General features: G+C 41.6%; 2 pseudogenes; both read left to right on the top strand.

Annotated features, from left to right (window-relative positions):
• Positions 1 to 266: 266 nt before the first annotated feature.
• On the top strand, positions 267 to 1,207 carry LOC142457093 (uncharacterized; annotated as a pseudogene).
• Positions 1,208 to 10,172: 8,965 nt separating this feature from the next.
• Positions 10,173 to 11,330, top strand: LOC142457091 (N-acetyl-D-glucosamine kinase pseudogene; annotated as a pseudogene).
• The last annotated feature ends 7,688 nt before the right edge of the window (positions 11,331 to 19,018 follow it).

Here is a 19,018-nt window from a genome sequence, read left to right as displayed (position 1 = left end):
AGGAAGCATCAAAAGAATATGATAAAAATATACAGAATCAGCAGTTCACCTCCTCATGCGCCAGCGCAGCTGTGGGTTCGGGTGGCCTTTGTCTGTCTGCGGGTGCGCCCCCTGCTGGGAGGAGTTCCTTCTTCCCTCACCATTATGGAGCGTTTATACTTCCTCAGAACTGCCATTCTAGAGGGACAGGAAAGAGGTGCCCAAGAACAGCCCATGGTAAAGTTACATGAAGAGGTGGTGATGGAGGGCATACAGCAGGAGTGGACATGTTTGGATTTCCATCAGCTACCCTGCCGCACTGTCCTGGAAGATATGCCCAGAATGCAGCATTTCCCAGTGAATGTGATGACAGAACACCACATACATGATCCCTCAGAGGCCACCGGCTCCTCAAGCTGGGAGTCCCAGAATTCTTTCAGAAGAGAAAAGCTGGAACAAAAATCTCCAGATCCTAAGACACCACCTGAAGATTCATCTGGAGTGAGACAGAAGGTCTATAATTGTCAGGAATGTGGAAAATCCTTTGGGCAAAAAGGGAATCTAACGTTACACGAGCGAATCCGCACTGGTCAAAAGCCCCTGGAATGTACACATTGTGGAAAGAGGTGCGGGGCCAGAGGAAATCTTGCTAGACATCCGCCAATACGGGGGAGAAAAGCCTTTTAAAGGCACTTTTGGAGGGTGGGAAAAGCTTTAGCCAACGAGGTCGTCTGGCCGTTCATGAGCGACTCCACCCTGAGCAGGGACCTTATGAGGTTATTACTTGTCAAAGATGTTTCAGGAATCAAAGTGACCTTGCTGATCATAGACGAGTTCACAGGGTGAGAGGCCCTACAGATGTGATCGGTGTGGAAAAGGCTTCCGTCAAAAAGGAAGTTTCATCGTTCACATCAGAGTCCACACAGGCCTGGAGGCCTATGCTTGCTCACAATGCAGGGAGAGTTTCCACACTAGGGGAAACTGTCTTCTGCATGGCAATGTTCACACCGGGGAGACACCCTAGCTGTGTGGAAAACACTCCGCCCAGAGAGGAAGTCTGGCCATGGACCAGCGAAGCTGCTCACAAGGCTCACTCTTTGACTATTCTCTTCCAAGCAAGGTCTCATTAAGAATAAAGTGTACAGGATCCTCTAAGGTCCAGCAACCTATTAAATCCTTTGAAATGAATGGAATCTTTCAGAAAATGTCTCATGTCCCAAATCTGTAAAATAAATGTCTTGTTTATGATCATATATATATATATATATTCAACGTTCAGCTATTGCAGGAGGTGACATATGTGCAGGCTCCAATGGTGCTAAAGGAAGAAGTCCAAGCAGCACGGAAAGCAATAACCAAGAGCAAGTCTCCTGGCATTTGACAGACTACCAAGTGGAATGTTTCAACAAGCTGATGAGTTCTTAGAATCACCCACTCCACTATCCCAGGAAATTTGGAAGACAGATACTTGGCCGTGTGGCTGGAAGAGAACTTTTAATATAGTTGCATATGTTTACCCCAAACCCACTGGCTTCAGGTTGATTTTGATTCATGTTGTTGTTTTTGTTGAGTGCCATCAACAAAATTGTTGGTTCCGATTCATAGTAACCCTGTGCCCAACGAACAAAATACTGCCCAGGTCTGTGCCACCCTTACAGCTGTCATATTTGAATCCATTGTTACAGAGACTCTGTCAATCCACTGCTCTGAGGGTCTGTCTCTGTTTCATTGCTCCTCTGCTTTACAAACACTATGTTCTTTCCCAGGGACTTATCTGCTCCATCACATGTCCAAGGAATGTGTGATGGAATCTAGCTTCCCTGCTTTTAAAGAGCATTCTGGCTGGTTCTTCTAAGATGGATTTGCTTGTTCTTCTAGAATCCGTGGAACTTTCAATATTCTTCACCAGCACCATGATTCAAATGCTTCCATTCTTCTTTGGTCTTATTCATTATGCAGGTTTCACATGTACGTGGGGCAACTGACAAGATCACGGTTTGGAACAGGTGCACTTAGTCTTCAAAGGGACGTGCTTGCTCCTCAGCATCTTCAAGAGCCCATGTATAGTATATTTCTTTGCCTGATGCAATGCATCATTTACTTTCTTTATGGCAGCTTCTATGACTATTGACTGTAGGTCTACACAGGATGAAATTCTGGACAACCTCCAAATTTTCTCCATTTAAAATGATGACTATTGGTCCAGTAGGAAGACTTCGGTTTTTCTTACATTGCACTTCAATTCATACTGGGGAATGCAGTCCTTGATTTTCGTCACCAAGTGAGTCAAGTCCACCATACGTTCAGCAAGCAAGATTGTGTCATCTGCATATTGCAGGTTGTTGGCAAGCCTTCCTGATATAGTAGCCCTAAGAGGGTAGCGGTTAAGCATTGGGTTGTAACCTGCTTGGCAGTTTGAAACCACCAGAAGCTCCACGGGAGAAAGACTGAGTTTTCTAGTCCCCTAACTGGTTGTAGTCTTAGAAACCCACAAGAGGCCTCAATGAATCAACGATGGCACCATGGCAGTGAGGTTGTTTGTTTATTTTTTCCTTTCTTCAATCCTGCTGCAGTGTTATTCATAGAGTCCAGCTTCTTGGACTATATGCTCATCATATTGATTGAATCAATATAATGAACGGATAGAACCGTGATGCACTTCTTTCCTGATTTTCAACCACTCAATGAATTCTCTTGTTCTCTTTAAATGACTAACTCTTAGTCCATATATAGGTTCTGAATGAGCAAAATTAAGTTTTCTAAAAATTATATTCTTCTTTCTCAATGCTACCCATAGTTTATTATGATCCACACAGTTGAATGTCTTTTCAAAGTCAATAAAACCCAAGTAAGCGTTCTGGTATTCTCTGCTATGAGCCAAGATTCATCTGGCATCAGTAATGATATCTCTTGTTTCAGGTCCTCCTCTAAATCCACCTGGAATTTCTGGCAGTTCCCTGTCAATGTGCTGCTGCAACCTTTGACCAGAGCATTCATATCTAGCAGCTCTCTAGGCTCTTTAAGTCTGTAAACCTTCATGGGAGAAGACAATCTCTTCTTTCTGCCAAGGAGGAGTTATGTGTTAGAACCACCAACCATTGGCAGTCCAATTACTAATCCATAGCACCACTATGACATATATATTAGTATATGTTTACATGTATGTACATATATCTGTATATGCACGATGTGTACACACATGCGCATTGTGAGCACATGTATTCTATATATGTGTATATGTGTATGAATCTACAGTGTGTACATATACATACAGATATCACAATAAACCGACAATGTATGAATGCCTGATTTAAGACCACTCCTACTTGGCAGATTCTTAGGAACCAAATCAATTTTAAAGAGCATTCTACTACTTCTTCCGAGACAAAGTTGTATGTTCTGGCAGCCCCTGGTAATTTTAATACTCTTAGCTAATGTCATCATTCTACTGCATCAATTATTCTCTGATCTTCCTTAGTCATTGTCCAGTTTTCACAAACATATGAGGTGACTAAAAACAGCTAGCACATCTTAAGTCAGACACATCATAGTCTCAAAGTAATATCTTTAATTCTTTAGCACTTTAAAAGAGGCCCAATGAAATATACTGTTTGATTTGTGCATTCATGGACATGGATTGATATATAACATGTATTATATATTGTATAGATAATATATTCTGTGTATACAGTCTGAAGAATGGATTAAATCTCAAGCTAAAGAAAATTCCTCAAAACTGGACTCGTAAACAGCATCATGATAAATGGAGAAAAAGCTGAAGTTGAAAGGATTTCAGCTTATTTGGATCCACAGTCAACATTCATGAAAGTAGCTACTAAGGAAATAAGATGAAGTTTTGCATTGGGAAAATCTGCTGCGAAAGGCCTCTTTAAAGTGTTAAAGAGAAAATATATTTAAAAATGGAAAACAAAGGTGCTTTTCAATCAACTCTTTTACATGCTGACATCTGGCAATGAATAAGCAAGATCAAAGGAAAGCTGATGTGTTTGAATGATGAGGTATTCAACTAAAAATCCGCATATTTGTCATGTCTGAAATGTTAGAGAGTGAACATGTCTGATTTAGAAGTAAAGGCAGAATGCTCCTTACAAGTGGAACACTTTGTCTCAAGCATGTACTTTGGACATTTTATCAAGAACGACCAGTCCCTGGGGAAAGACATCATGACTGGTACAACAGAGATGAAGGAAAATGAGGACGACCCCTAGAGAACAGGTTCTCACAGCAGCTGCATCAACGAGCTTAAATTTAGTAATGATGGTGAGGCTGTTGCAAGATGGACAGCATTTTATTCTGTTTCTATGAGGCTAAACCAAGCTGATAGCACCTACAACAACATCATAGAATTATATTCAAATATATGCACATGGATTCACGTACCCACATGTAGCTCAATATAACTATACATGTAACTGTATACAACTATATATATAACTATATATATATAATTACACACACACACACATGTATAGCCATCAAGTTGACTCTGATCCATGGTGACACATCACTATCCCTATGACCATTGCTATGTCTGAGTCCAGTGTTATGGTTTTTGTATCAAATCACCTCGTTGAGGGTTTCTCTCTGTTTCTTTGACCCTACACTTACCCAAACCTTGTACTTTTCTAGTGATTGACCTTTCCTAGGGATGTGTCCAAAGTACAGAGAGGCCTAAGTCTCACCCTCCACCCTTCCAAGAATCATTCTGAAGGGTGTTTTGTTTTTTTTAATATATGACTGATGTGTTCATAATTCTAGCATCCCATAGTATATTCAGTATTTTTGATAATGCTACAATTCAAATGCTTTGGGTTCTCTTCTTCATCATTACTTTTCTTATGCGTGTGTGGTAATTGAATAGCCCATGGCATGAGTCATGTATACCTTACTCAGGAACGTGACACCTCTGCTTTTTAAAACATTAAAGAAGATTGCCAAGGATGAAATACACTGGGATTTCTCCAGGAAATCATGATAGCTGCATATCCCAGAACTTGCTTCTTGTGCAATTTATGAGACACACTGTAGGATAAATCCACTTAAACTTTGTTTCTACAAATACAAGTACTCTTCAAAAAGTTTATGAAAAAATTCTATTATCTTCTCATTCCATTTTTCCACATACTTTTTTAATGCACTTTCCCATCTGTTTTGGCTGTTTCTCATACTGAAACAGCTTGCAGCAAAATCTCTGTTAAAATGGCCAATAGAGGGGCCTTGATAGTTAATTAAACCAAAAGGATTCATGTTTGGAAATTATAAAATGTGTGCACTTATAAATTAGAGCAGAATTTATAATGTATCATGTGTTACTGGAATATGGAAATGGTATTTATTATTTAAAGTATATAAATCACGTAACTCACAAACTGTGTTTAGTTATAAGCCTTGCCATACCTAGAAATATCTAAGGGTTATCTAGAATTTTTTTATTTAAAATTTTAAATGTTATAATTATATTGAATGGAGCTCTCTTTCAACTCATTTCCTCAATTTGTAAGGACGCAATCAATTCAGAAGACTTATTACATCCAGAAAAGTAAACAAACAAACAAAATCACGAAGGTAATAACCCTTAACCCATTAACAGCCCTTGGAGTGAGCAATTTCCAGACATTACTTTTATTGACATTAATCTTTCCTATGAACAAAAGGAGGAGTCCACGTGGCATAGTGGTTATTCGCTGGGCTGCAATCCACAAAGTCAGCAGTTCTAAACCAGCTGTTCTCCAAGGGAGAAAGAGGTCTTTCTACAGCAGTTAATATTTACCATTTTAGAAAAAAAAGTTACCGCTTTAGAAACCCACAGGGGGCAGTTCTACCCTGCCTTACAAAGTTGCTGTGGTAGTTACATAATCTGGTGTCAATTTGGGACTTGAGAGGATTAAGAATGATGGGGTGGAGTCTACTCTATTAATCAGGTCATAGCTAATGAGGCCTCTGTGTGGGTATGGCCTTCTGAGACTTCTGGGAACTCCTGTATTTCCTCCTTGGAGGCAGGAGACACATCTCTCTCTGCTCTCCCCCTGAGAGAAACTCTACTGACAAGACATATGCCGCTACCCCCTGGGAGCTGGAGAAGCCACATGGACCTACCCTGATGCAACCAGACCTCTGAAGCCGGAGAAGCCACATAGAGACCCCTACCAGCACTGAGATGCGTACAATGTCACTGGACCCATAAAACTTCCAACCCCCTGGCCTGTGATCCTCCTGCATTTGGCATCATTGCATGCATTCCATGAGTCTGAAGAGGAATTTATAGATTGGTATCAGACATATGAGCTAATATTGGCATTATGGAAATGATCTGGACTGGGCTGGGACATTTTCTCAATATTCAAATGCTCTTGTATATAAACCTCTTTCTTATATACATATGAGTGTCTATGAATTTGTTTCTTTAGTCTACCCAGACTAACAGAGTTGCTATGAGTTGGCATTGACTGAAGGACAGTAATTGTTATTTTTCTTTTATTTGGACAAAAAGAAACACAGCTCAACCTACTTACTAGTTTTCCTGCTCTAATTACAGGGGTACTGAGTGTTCCTTCCAACTACATTTCTTGTTCTCAAAGACACTAAAACAATTTATCCTAACTCCAAGTAGGAATGACACTAATAATGCTCTTGGTGGAATTTTTTTTTCGTTTTTACATATTCTCTCTTATATTTTTGAGTAAAATATATATTAGCTGAAAAAGGTCAATCTCATTAAATTTCTATGAGGTAGAAGCATATATGTTTATTTAGACCACATAATTCAATTTAAGTAAAAATAAAACATGTGAGGGCAGAGCCTCCCAAATTTCAACCAAAGATTTCAGTATAAAAAGTTTAGATGCAAGCCTCAATTTAGTTATAGATGAAAAGCTGTTTAAAATTAACTTGAGTTTACCCAAGTTGAAACTCGCCAGCACTAAAATATGGTAACATGTATTGTTTTCAAGGGAAAATCTGAAAATGACACACATAATGTTGCTCCTAGTGGGCAAACTATCTGTTTAATTTTTTAAGGGATAATGGAGATTTCACTCAGATGAAAACGAGTTATTCATTAATTAAATCTTTACCAGAAATGAGATGATAGTCAAGAGCTACGAAGATATGCCAAAATACCAAACTCACTGCGAGTCGATTCCAACTCAAAACAACCTACTAGGACAGGGGAGAACTGCCCTGTGGGTTTCTATGACTGTAACTCTTTACTGGGGTAGAAAGCCTATCTTTCTCCTGTGGAGCAGCTGGTGATTTTGAACAGCTGACCTTGTAGTTAGCAGCCCAACAGGTAAGCACTGCAGCACCAGGGCGATACAGTCCATGGAAGAACACTTCTTGGGATGAAAGTTATGATTGGAAGCTAGCAGCTAGGTTATTGATCTCCACTGAGCCCAGTATTGCGTTTCAGCGTGACTTGTACAGCAGATGGAGATGAAGCACACTGCAGCAGGCGCTGCCGAATGTGCTGGTGATGCAGAGCAGAGTCAGATAGAGCGGTGCCTATTCTCCAGTAAGACCACTGAGCTTGATCAGATCATAGTAGACGGCTAGTGAAGGGGAGGGCAGAGGAGGAAATGCTTAGATCTATCCAGTGATATCAGGGGAGGCTTCCTGGAGGAAAGTTTAATTGTAACTTGGGTGAATGAAAAAGCAAACTAAATAAATAAAATATTAGTTGTAAAAACAAACAAACAAAAAGGCAGGCCATGGGCTAACATATAAATCTTGCGGACACCCCCCCCCACACCCTTTTTTTTACAGGATTGCGTAGGATTGGTTGTATTTGTTGGTGTAATGTGTCTATACAAATTATTTAAATGACTTTTTTGTTTTCAGAGAAAGCCATTCTGATGATTTAATCATAGATGACTGAAATCAACATAGAATGATGTTAATTGGAGTCAGATGATGACAGTAGCAAGGCAGAACCTAGAAGAGTCTTCAGATCTGAGATGTGCTGCATTTAAGTACGATGAATGTTTAAAGACAGTGTTGACTTCTAAATCGCTATATGTTTTACTAATTTGATTATCTTATACTGCTTCTACACTACTACAAAGGAGTGTTTTCATCATTTTACTTGCAAATGCACATTTCAATGGTTGCTATGACTCTTAACAATAAACTGTGTCAGGAGTCTCCTCAGAGAGGAGGTGGCTAACATTCTTTATGCAAGAAACAAAGATATCTTCCACTGCCTGTACTTATGAATAAAACTTAGTACCTTTCCTCAAGAAACTCTGAGGAGGATAAGAAGAGAAAGATATAATCATACTGGAGTTTGATGAGCATTGAAAGAGAGGCATGTGCAGGGGTTGGAAATGGCTCAAGGGAGGAAGCAGTGACCTGGGTGGAGAAGTCACAGAAAACACCACGCCCGCAGTGCCACGTAAGCAGTGGCATGAAGGATGACTAGGAGGACCCTGTGAATTTAGAGCGGTGTGCTATTTGAGTAGAGAAAGGAATTTTACATTGAGCGACTGGTGTTGTGGTATCTCTGTGGTATGTGAAATGAGAGCTTTCAAAATGAAGAATGAAGAAAAAAAGTCTGGAGTGATTCCTAGAGGCCTGCTGTCCTAGATGCAGCGAGGCTAGACTGTGAAGCCAGGATTTGATCATGCAATGGATAGGGTCTTGTTCAAGAGTTTTTAAAGGGAAAGCGATTCTCTGAGACCGAACTTGTTGTTGAGTTATGTAGTAGATGAGAAGAGAAACAAAGGTAAAATCAGGGACTGTCGCCAGAGAGCCAATATTACATGATGGCCGTTTGGACCAGAGGGCAGTGGACATGGAAAGAAGTGGGCAGATCTAGGCTATGCCTTAGAACTAGAGCAATAAAGACTTTCTAATGTATTGGATGTGAGGCAATGAGCGGAAGGACAATGGATAACTTTTAGATGTGTGAATTGAGCACGTGTGTCGAGGTTGGTGACGCTTAGTGAAATGGAAAAGACCAGGGAGAAACAGATATCACCAATGCGTCAGGTAAGAAATGAAGCGCTCTAACCCATTGGTGAGTTTGAAATGAATAATAAATGAATTCTGTTAGCAATGAACAACTTGTCCAAAATAAGACTTAATTCACATTCATGAATTGAACATAAATTTAGTAAGCACCTCCCTGTAGGGTTCTTCAAGTGAGAAAAGTGGAACAAACCAGAACTTCCTGAACTCTTTGCCAGTTGGATGGATAAAAGAACAATAACAACAGCCTAAGATAATACCTAATAAATGACATGAAATGAATAACCCTATAATGCTGAGTGTGACGTTTTTGTAACATTTAATTAAATGCATATATTAATATATATGGATAACTATGAAAGTAAAGAATAAAACCAAAATTTTTTCCCTGAAATTGAAAATTCAGCATGATAGGGAAAAATAAGCAATTTATGATAAGGACTTTAAGGGACAAAAATTATATCACACATCGATCAAATTTAGAGTCAAACCCAGGAGAACAGAGAATAGATTGCACTAGAAATAATAGAAAGACCAAGAGCTAGCAATTGTCTTGAATAAAATATGAGAATGGAACTATGTAGTACATAGATTTAAAATACTAAACAATGAACAACTTGTAGTAATACTTGTGGGAGAAAGATGAGACTTTTTACTCCCATAAATACAAGATTCCAGTCTCAGACACTCAGAGGCCGTTCCAATCCTGCTCTGAGTCCGAATCCATTTGGTGGCAGTAAGTTTGGGTTGGTTTGGTCAATTACCAATAGTAGCGAAGTCCTTGTTCAGTAGCTATTTCTCATGAATATTACTGACTTCCTCATGACTATTACTGACCACACCTAACCAACTAACCTAAGTCCCTTTTTTAAAATTAGAGTTCTTGTGCATCTTAATTTATTTAATAATGACATTAAGTAACATTGTTTCCTTTACTAGGGAGTACGTCAAAGCCAAGATTAGAAAGAACCCAGGAATTCTGGCTGGAAAGTTTATACACTTATTAAACCAAACCTCTTGCTGCCGAATCCCGGAGACACTGTGTGTTTCAGAGGGAAACTTCCAGAGTGTTCTATTTGAATGCATTAACGTTGACATTTTAAAGGTGGGCGTAGGAGCGCGTGGTGGTCGCGTGCTGCCAGGAGGGCGGAGCCGGTTGGAGATCCGGTAGCGCCAGGTGGGAAGGAAGTCAACAGCTGGGCCACCCAATGGCTGCCCTCTATGGGGGCGTGGAGGGGGGAGGCACACACTCCAAAGTCCTTTTACTCTCTGAAGATGGGCGGATCCTGGCAGAGGCCGACGGACACAGCATAAACCACTGGCAGATCGGGGTAGACAATTGTGCGGAAAGGATCAATGAATTGGTGAACAGGGCCAAGCAAAAGGCAGAAATGGACCCCGAGGTGCCTCTGCGCAGTCTGGGCCTGGCCTTGGCAGGTGGGAGACAGGAAGACATCTCAGAGATCCTGGTGGAGAAGCTGCGGAGACAATTCCCTCAACTGAGTGAAAACTACCTTATCACCACCGACGCCTCCGGCTCCATCGCCACCGCTGTGCCCCACGGCGGGGTCGTGCTCGTCGCTGGGACAGGTTCCAACTGCACACTCATCAACCCCGACGGCTCTGAGAGCGGCTGCGGGGGTTGGGGCCACATGATTGGAGACGAGGGCTCAGCCTACTGGGTTGCACACCAAGGAGTGAAAACAGTGTTTGATTCCATGGACAACCTAAAGACGCCTCCCCATGGCACTGCTTACGTCAAACAGGCCATGTTCAACTATTTCCAGGTGCAAGATCAGGTAGGAGTCCTCACCTACCTGTACAGGGACTTTGATAAAGGCAAGATTGCTGGGTTTTGCCGCACAATTGCAGAAGGTGCTCAACAGGGGGACTCGCTTTGCCAGCACATCTTCCGGAAGGCTGGGGAGATTCTGGCCAGACACATCGTGGCTGTGCTGCCCAAGATTGACCCGCTCTTGTTCCAAGGACAACTGGGGCTCCCTGTTGTGTGTGTAGGCTCCATGTGGAAGAGCTGGGAGCTGCTGAAGGAAGGGTTTGTCTCTGTGCTCACCCAAGGCAGAGAGAGCCAGGCTCACAACACCTTCCCCGGCTTTACCTTGATGAAGCTAAAGCAGTCATCTGCCCTGGGTGGGGCCAGCTTAGGTGCCAAGCACGTCGGGCACCTCCTCCCCCTGGACTACAAGGCCAATGCCACCCCCTTCTACTTCCACACCTTCTCCTATGGAACTGGCCCCTGCTTCCCCCTCTCTAATACCCATAGACACCGGCTGCCTCAAAGGGGTTTCTTTCTTTCTTTTTTCTTAAGCAGAAAAAAAGCACAGAGAGATGAAAATAATGAAAATTGAACCATTCCCCCTTAAAAAAGCTTAGGAGGGGATTTGTTTTGTTTGGAATTTAAGATGTAAAATAAAATGAATGGATACATTTAGAAAGCCTACACTATTTACAGGAAGATGAGACCCAGATAGAGTTGACTATAATACATACCATGTAGACCTGAAAGTGAAAGAATGTTTGTGGGGAGAAGACTTGTGAGTTAAAAAAAAAAAAAAAAAGGTTAGGTAACAATGTAGCAGATACTATTTCAGTAAACCTCTTAATCCCCAGAAAGGAGTGTTCTGTTCAATTTAACAGTTAGGGGATCAGTAGTGTTCTTACAGCTTAACACTGTGAGGAGTACGGAAACCAGATGCTTTTGTTTTTGCGGAGATCCAGGATTGAAGCATGAATGGAGACGTGAAAGGCAGCTGGGAGTATAGACCCTCACTATCCCTAATGTGAAAAGGAGGCGTCCAAGTGAAGGAATTATGCTCTGGAAAGAGAAAGAAGACTTCCTGGAAGTTTCATCAGGATATGCCCAATCCTTTCACTCCATAAACCTTAATGGCCAGCTCCAAATGAACCATGTTAAGTCACCTTGGGGTGGACTCATTATGTGCCTCTGAAATTGACAGACCCATCCGTGGCCTTTCATCTCACATTACTTCAAAAACACTAGAAAGCAGAGTTGTCTTCTTTCCCATGCTCTGGGTTCATTTCTTCCAGAATGTAATATCCATTGAACTAAAATAGCTGTCAACTGCTAATAAATAAGTATTAAACAAAACTCACTCTAATGGAGCTGTGTGGGGGTGACAATGTATTCAGAGTCAGTCAGGCGTCCCAGCAGCTTATTCCCGAAGACGCCACTTCATAAACAGAGGCATTGATGGGCATCCCACAACTCCAGGGGCTCTCCAATTCCCACATCTCCTCCACAAGTGAGGGTACGTATTAACAGGAACCGTGCTTTATGTCCCTATCAGAGTTAAACAAGCTGGTCCTTGGCATTATGGGAGAGACTTCAAAATATCTGGTTCTGTAGAATTTCTCTGTTCATAGCCTGTGTGTGGTTTTCTGTCTGCATGTTTGTGTCTCTGTTTATACTCATCTGTGTGTGTGTGTGTGTGTGTGATTGTTCCTGTAACACTATATAGACTTGTTCGATATTTTTGAATAGTTTGAATATAAAAGCAGATTATTTCTGACAAAAGTAATGAATGCATGAAATGAGGAAAAGCATTTGTTTCCCCACCGCACCTCAAGTAAAAAAATGTGTCTTGCTGGTATGTAAATCAAGAAATGTGGATACAGTCTAGAGGCCTTGCGTTGTCCACTAGTTCCGATTGTCACTCACACTACTCCAGATGAATCATGCGGTGGCTGCTGACCACGAACATGATTGTTTTTTCTACTTCAGTTAGGACATCTGAATAGACACACACGATGGTACCTAATCTGCTGTGCCGAATGCAAAATGAAAGTGCCTTGGTTCCAAAATATATTCGGAATTCCAAGAGGGGTGCTCCAGCGCTCTAAGTCCAGCCCAGTGCTCTTCCACATGACTCGCAGGCCAGAGACTTTGAAACCAGCCCAACAGAGACGAATCAAAGATCAGCCTTCCTATAAAATAGCCGCACGCATTTTTATTGTTCCGTCCAACTTAGAGCACCTTCATACATTATTTTGCAGTTATACAATGCCTCATTTTTTAAAAGTAGCTTTTTCCAAATGGGGTTTCAGTTGAAATGTAGAAATCAGTGCTGGCTTAGAACAATTTAACCTGAGTGCACGGACCCTCGAAATTGGGTGACGTGAACTCCCAGCCCTCACACCTATCTCTGGATTTTCCTCTCCTCCTATCCTCACACCTATCTCTGGATTTTCCTCTCCTCCTATCAACTGCCTCTTCCGTTTCTCTTGAAGAAGAGCTGCTATTGGTGCCACTGGGTCTATTCTGAGTCACGGAGGCCCTAAAAACCAGCCTCGGCTGTTGTCTCCACAGAAATCGATCAACAGGTCATGCTCCCCAAAACCCAAACACTGCCAAGTCAATGCTGTCTCATAGTGACCCCCTGGGGGCAGGGGCGGGGGGGGAGGTCCTGAGACTGTGACTGTTTACAGCAGTAGAACACCCAGGCTTCCCCCCCCCCCCCCCCCCGAGGAGCTACTGTGGCTTCAAACTGCCAATCAGGTGGATTACAGTCCAGTGGGTAACCACCACACCACCAGGGCGCCTTCTAGGGAAATGTCTCCTGAGCTCTAACTGCTAACCCTTCAGTTAGCAGCCAGGCCCCCTTCATCCAAAGCACCACACAGGGAATGCCCACAGGCTTCCATTCTTTGCAAAATGGAAATGATATACTGTATCCGTTATTGTCCCTGTGGGGTACTTCAAGTAAACCCTACCCTTAGGGAATGGCTTTTTGCTTCAAAAATTGACAAAACATGACTAAAGCCACCTGGGTGCTCCCTATTATCTGGACATGAGCATAAATTTTATAAGAGCACCAGCATCTCTATTATATCTTTAGGATTTCCAGGGGATAGCCTCCAAGATGTTAATGAGGGTTGACTTGGTAAATCCAGGGCAACAGACCATTTTCATATAGAAAGCAATGTCAAGAGAAAAAAAAACCCATAAACTTCATTTCGCTGTATGGCTAGCCTTTGTCAGTTTGGAAGCTAAGTACTTATTAGTGTTTCTGAAAAGTGCTACTTTGAAGATTTGCTTTTTTTCATAAGCGGGAGAGAAAAAAGTTAACCAGAGAGCTGTGGTTATAAAGCATATGGAAAATTGAGCTCATTTGGCTTTTACTGTGCTGCATGCACAATCCCTTATCAGCAGATTTTTGGTACTATTTTCTAGGACTCCCAAACGGAGCAGAGCCACACGTTCTCATTGAACCTTCTTTTTTTTCCTCGTTAATTCGTTTTCTCCACCAACAAGAAGTAGAAAAACATGCTATTAAATTATCTGTGAAATATGTATATCTTTGTCACAATGGACTCATTCAGTCCTCCTTGTAACCCAAAGGGAAAGAAAGATATCCATCTACCCAGACTCTTTCCTTGCTGGGACGGTACAGCTGCCCGGCAGTTCAGCAGTTTAGTTTAAGGCCTGGTCTTTACCCAGCACATGGATTTGGACCTAGATGAGCGTGCTGGCGAAAGCTGAATGATTAATCATATCATTCAGATATCTGTACTTTTTTAAAAAGTGAAAAATGCATGATCTAGAACTGTCTATTTTAAAAATATGTTTGATTTCTGACCAAGAAATCAGGGGAACTGTGTGTTTTCCACCAAGCAGCAAGGAGCACAGATGCACCTAGAGGGTTAAGGTAGTTAAATAGAAAGATATATGTTTTAATGGAGTTGGGCTTTAAAATTACTTCTAATTTATCCACTTAGCAGACAAGGATTGAGGTAAAATGATCAGTAGTAATGTGCAGCAGAAAGATAGATACTTTTTTAATTGTAGCCAAGAGGAAAAAAGCAGCATGGAATAACTTAATCATTGCTAATTATAATATCACTGAGGTAATTACAATAGATTTTGATTGTCTCATTTTCACACCAGAGGAGGGCACAATGCTGGCATTTCTCTTAATACATATTTGTTTTTAGAGAAGAGCTGACAATTACACTAATTGTAGTCACAGCATGAAACTTTGTTTTTAAAGAAAAATTTGTCTACATGTCACATGGAATAAATGTACCCTTTCTGTTTGGATAGGTGCAAATTAAAGACACATTAATTGCTTTGTTTACTGTGGTGAGAGATCTTTGCATTGTTGCAAATATTACCAATTTCACAGGAGCAAAATTCATTTCAAAGTCCTCAAATCCCAACAAAGTGTCCCACTGCTAAAACGGGTCACTCTTATGAGAGATGTGGAAGACAGCCCCTTCTCGTCGCCTGAAAGTCTTAACTTCACAACTTCCACTCAGGAAGATTCAGGCGAATTCTGATAAGAAACTGCCAATGACAGCTGAATTTTCAGATGAGTCTTATCCTGCTGCTGCCAAAACCAATTTGAGGACCAAACATATCTGAATGTACAGGGTGTGCTGTGAGAAACGGATGACAGGGCCTCATAACCACAGGCGGCCAGAAAGCTGACCCTTCACACAGTAGAAGAGAGTAAATCAAAGGCCTTAGATTTGCAAGTGTAATCAGAATAGGTCTCTGTCTGCTCCGACCCATGCGTGGCCTGCAGCCCCCGAGGCAGCCTCCGTTGTCGCCCTCTCCTTGGTAATGAGAAAGTAGCCTCAGAGCTGGACTTGCCCCTCTGAGAAATGCCTGTGTGTTCTCTTCAACTGATCTTTCCAATAAGCGGTAATTAAACTGCTGGCCATTTCTGTTTCTTCACCTTTTGTAACTGTCTCACCAGAGAAAGGAGGAGAAAGGGGGGCTAGCCAGCTAGACTACAATCAGAGACATGGATAGCCCCCTGATTAGGTGGCTGGCCAGCCCTTAGGATTGCTTGATTGAGGTCTATATTATGGGCCGGATCATTCTTTATTGTGGCAAATATTCTTTTAAAAAGGAAATCTATGTCATGTGACTTTGAGTGACCTACACAGAAAGCTAAGATAAGCCCAATAAAACACTCAGGATCAAATTGTCTTACACAACAGTGGGGCATAACAAGCTGATCCCCAACGCAGAGGTCACCTAGAAACAAGCAACAGGGGCTCTGTAATTTAGTGAAACTGCCCATCAGAGCAAGAATTTATCAGGTATATTCCAGTAGGTAAGCACTATAAATACTATATAGTTTTCTTTCTTCTCATTTGCTTCACTTGCTGAAGAATCAGGACACATGATTGATGCAAAACGAAATCATACATTAAATAGGTGTAAATAGGCAATGTAGACAGAGTGACAGACAATGAACACAAAGAAGTTCAAATGGATGACTTGTGTAGACAATCCTCAATATGGCCATTGGCATTTTCAAGAACCCTTAAGGATTTCTTCAGTCTCTGGGACAGCTTTACTCTTCTGTAACACCCACAGTCAAGTTCTCCAGTCTTTCCCCTGATTTCCTCTTGCACATGATTTCCTTATCTCCATGCCCACTGTCACTGCTCTAATTCTCAGCCTCATCACCCCTTCAAAAGCTCTACAACAATCCTTAACTGGTTCCCATTGTACCCGAAATGATTCGCTGGTAGGTCAAAGCCAGGGCATCACTGTTCATAACACATCCTTGTTCTGGCATTTTCGATGGTTGCCCATTTTCCAACAAATAAAACCTGATTTATCTCTGACTATGGCCTTCAATCCCTTTCCAATTCTTCCCTCCACTTAGAAAGCCTATGAGGCCATGCCTAGCTATTCTAGTCCTGATAGAGCTAAGCTGAAAAACTTGGGAAATCACAGGTTGTACACAAGGGCAAGAGTCTTTGGTATTAGGATGCTCTAGGATTGAACCAAGTAGCCCCAGCAGAACAGTAGGCTATGCACTGAGCAACCAATCACAAGGTCAGTGATTGTTTTAAAAACAATTCTATTGATACATAATCCACATAAAATGCAATTCAATCGTTCAATCATATTAAGAAGAGTTGAACACAGTAAAGTGGATTGTGGTGATCTATGAAACTTCTTTTAAATATGACTGAACTATGGAAGTGAATGATATGTGAGTTATATCTCAAACTATTGGAAAAGTTAAAAATCAAGAATTTGTAGTATAAGGTTTAAGGTAAATGCCAAAGGAATGTCTCACAGGGTTGGGACCGTTGCCTTGAGAGGCATTGTATGTGTAGCAAGGAGTAGAAAGGGGACTGCCATTCTGCATTAGAAGACATTTTTAATGTTATGCACATTGTTTATTTTCAAAAATCATACAAGTAAATAAACATGAAGAGTAGTACAATGATCACCACAATCAAATGGAAAACATCTTCTTCTTTCTTGGACTCATTGTTATTAGTTCCTCATTTCCCAGCAACCTCCCCTGCCAGGCTCCCAGTCACTGTCTTAAAAACAAGAAAAGAAGAAACAAAAAAAATCTAATAACAGTAACAAAATCAAATCAAACAAGCATTGAAAAGAAAGCAGGAAATATTAAAAATTGTGTGAGGGGCCGTGGAGTTGGCTGTAACCCAGAGTGGCCCAATGCACATCAGAAGGCAGCGTCCTGTGCCACCCTCCCCTTTGTTGCCGTGCTGAGCCCATTGATGCAGCGCCTGGGGCAGTCCCTCTCCCTGAAGACCTTCCTTTTTTCCACTGCCCTTCCACTTGACCAAGCATTATGTCCTTCTCCAGAGTCTGGTCACTTCTGACAAAATGTTCCAAAGTTGTAAGATGAACTCTCACCACCCCTGCCTTCAGGGAGCACTTTGACCTTACTTTTTCTGATATAGGGCAGTTTGTCCTTTTCACAGTCCATAATACTTTCAAAATTCTTCCTCCAAAACACAATTCAAATGCATCAATTCTTCTACGGTCTTCCTTATTCAACGTCCAGCTTTCACATGCATTCGATGCGATGGAGAACACCATGGTGTGTGCGCCTCAGGCTCACGTTAGTTTTCAAAATAGCATCCTTGTTGCTCAATACTCTACCAAGGTCTCCTGTAGCAGATTTACCCAAAGCAAGGTGATCTCTTGCCTGCTGCTTTCATGAGCATTAATTTTGGATCCAAACAAGATCAAATCCTTGAGTACTTCAATCTTTTCTCCATTTAGCATGAGTCTACCTACTGGTCCAGTTGTGAGAATTTTGGTCTTTCTGCGTTGTAATCCACATGGAAGGCTGCAATTCTTGACCTTTGCCAACAAGTACCTCAATTTCTCCTCCCTTTAAGCAAGCAAGGTTGTATTATCTGCATATTTCAGGTTGTTAATAAGTTTTCCTCCAATCCTGATGCCACACTCTTCTTATATTCCAGCTTCTCTGATGATTTGCTCAGCATATTACAAACTAGAACAACTTTAAATTGGGTTAAAAGGGAGATCAAATGATAAGGTGCTAAACTTTAACCTAACTACATCTGTCACAATCAAGTTTTCAATGAACTCTGCATGAGTGCAAGGCTATTCCATCTCTGGTTTATGGTCAGAGGGGATTCACCTGAGGCTTAATCTATGTGTGGACCCTGCAAATGGATTTTGGGCTTCCACTGTCATCCATAGCCTTCTTCAAACTGGTTGTTCACAATCTAAACTCTGATATCATTACCTCCTGTGGATTCGGAGGGTATTACTTACAGTCCTTGGATCACACAGGTTGGTCTGCTTCTTCCATGTAGACTTAGCGGACCATCACAGAAAGGGCTGCATGTCTGAAAGTAAGCTTTGAAGACCCCAGACACTGTTATTTCTGATAACTGGGAGCCATGTGGTTTCTCAATAACACTTTGCGAGGGTACCTCACTTCAGCTAAGGTCAGTTTTTCAAGATCAGGGGAGAGGGAGATAACCATTTAGGTGCTGCCATACACAATTGAACTAAGGTCACTCCAAATCAACAGAATCTCTTATCAGTAATTAGTGAAGCTTACTAGAAATTCAAGGCAAGTTCGGGGGTGACGGGGAACATGTATGTCTCAGAGAAGGCAAGTGCATTTCTACTGTTAGGGAAACAGAGAGGATTAACTTCCCATTGGGGAAAAAATGCTTAACAAAACATATGTGGGACCCAAGAGGAGAAAATGCCTGGCACTAGGTTCCTTAGTAGACACTTGTGACCTAGTAT

This window comes from Tenrec ecaudatus, chromosome 9, assembly GCF_050624435.1.
Source record: "Tenrec ecaudatus isolate mTenEca1 chromosome 9, mTenEca1.hap1, whole genome shotgun sequence".
Lineage (NCBI taxonomy): Eukaryota > Metazoa > Chordata > Mammalia > Afrosoricida > Tenrecidae > Tenrec > Tenrec ecaudatus.
This window is presented reverse-complemented; position numbering and strand designations above follow the sequence as displayed.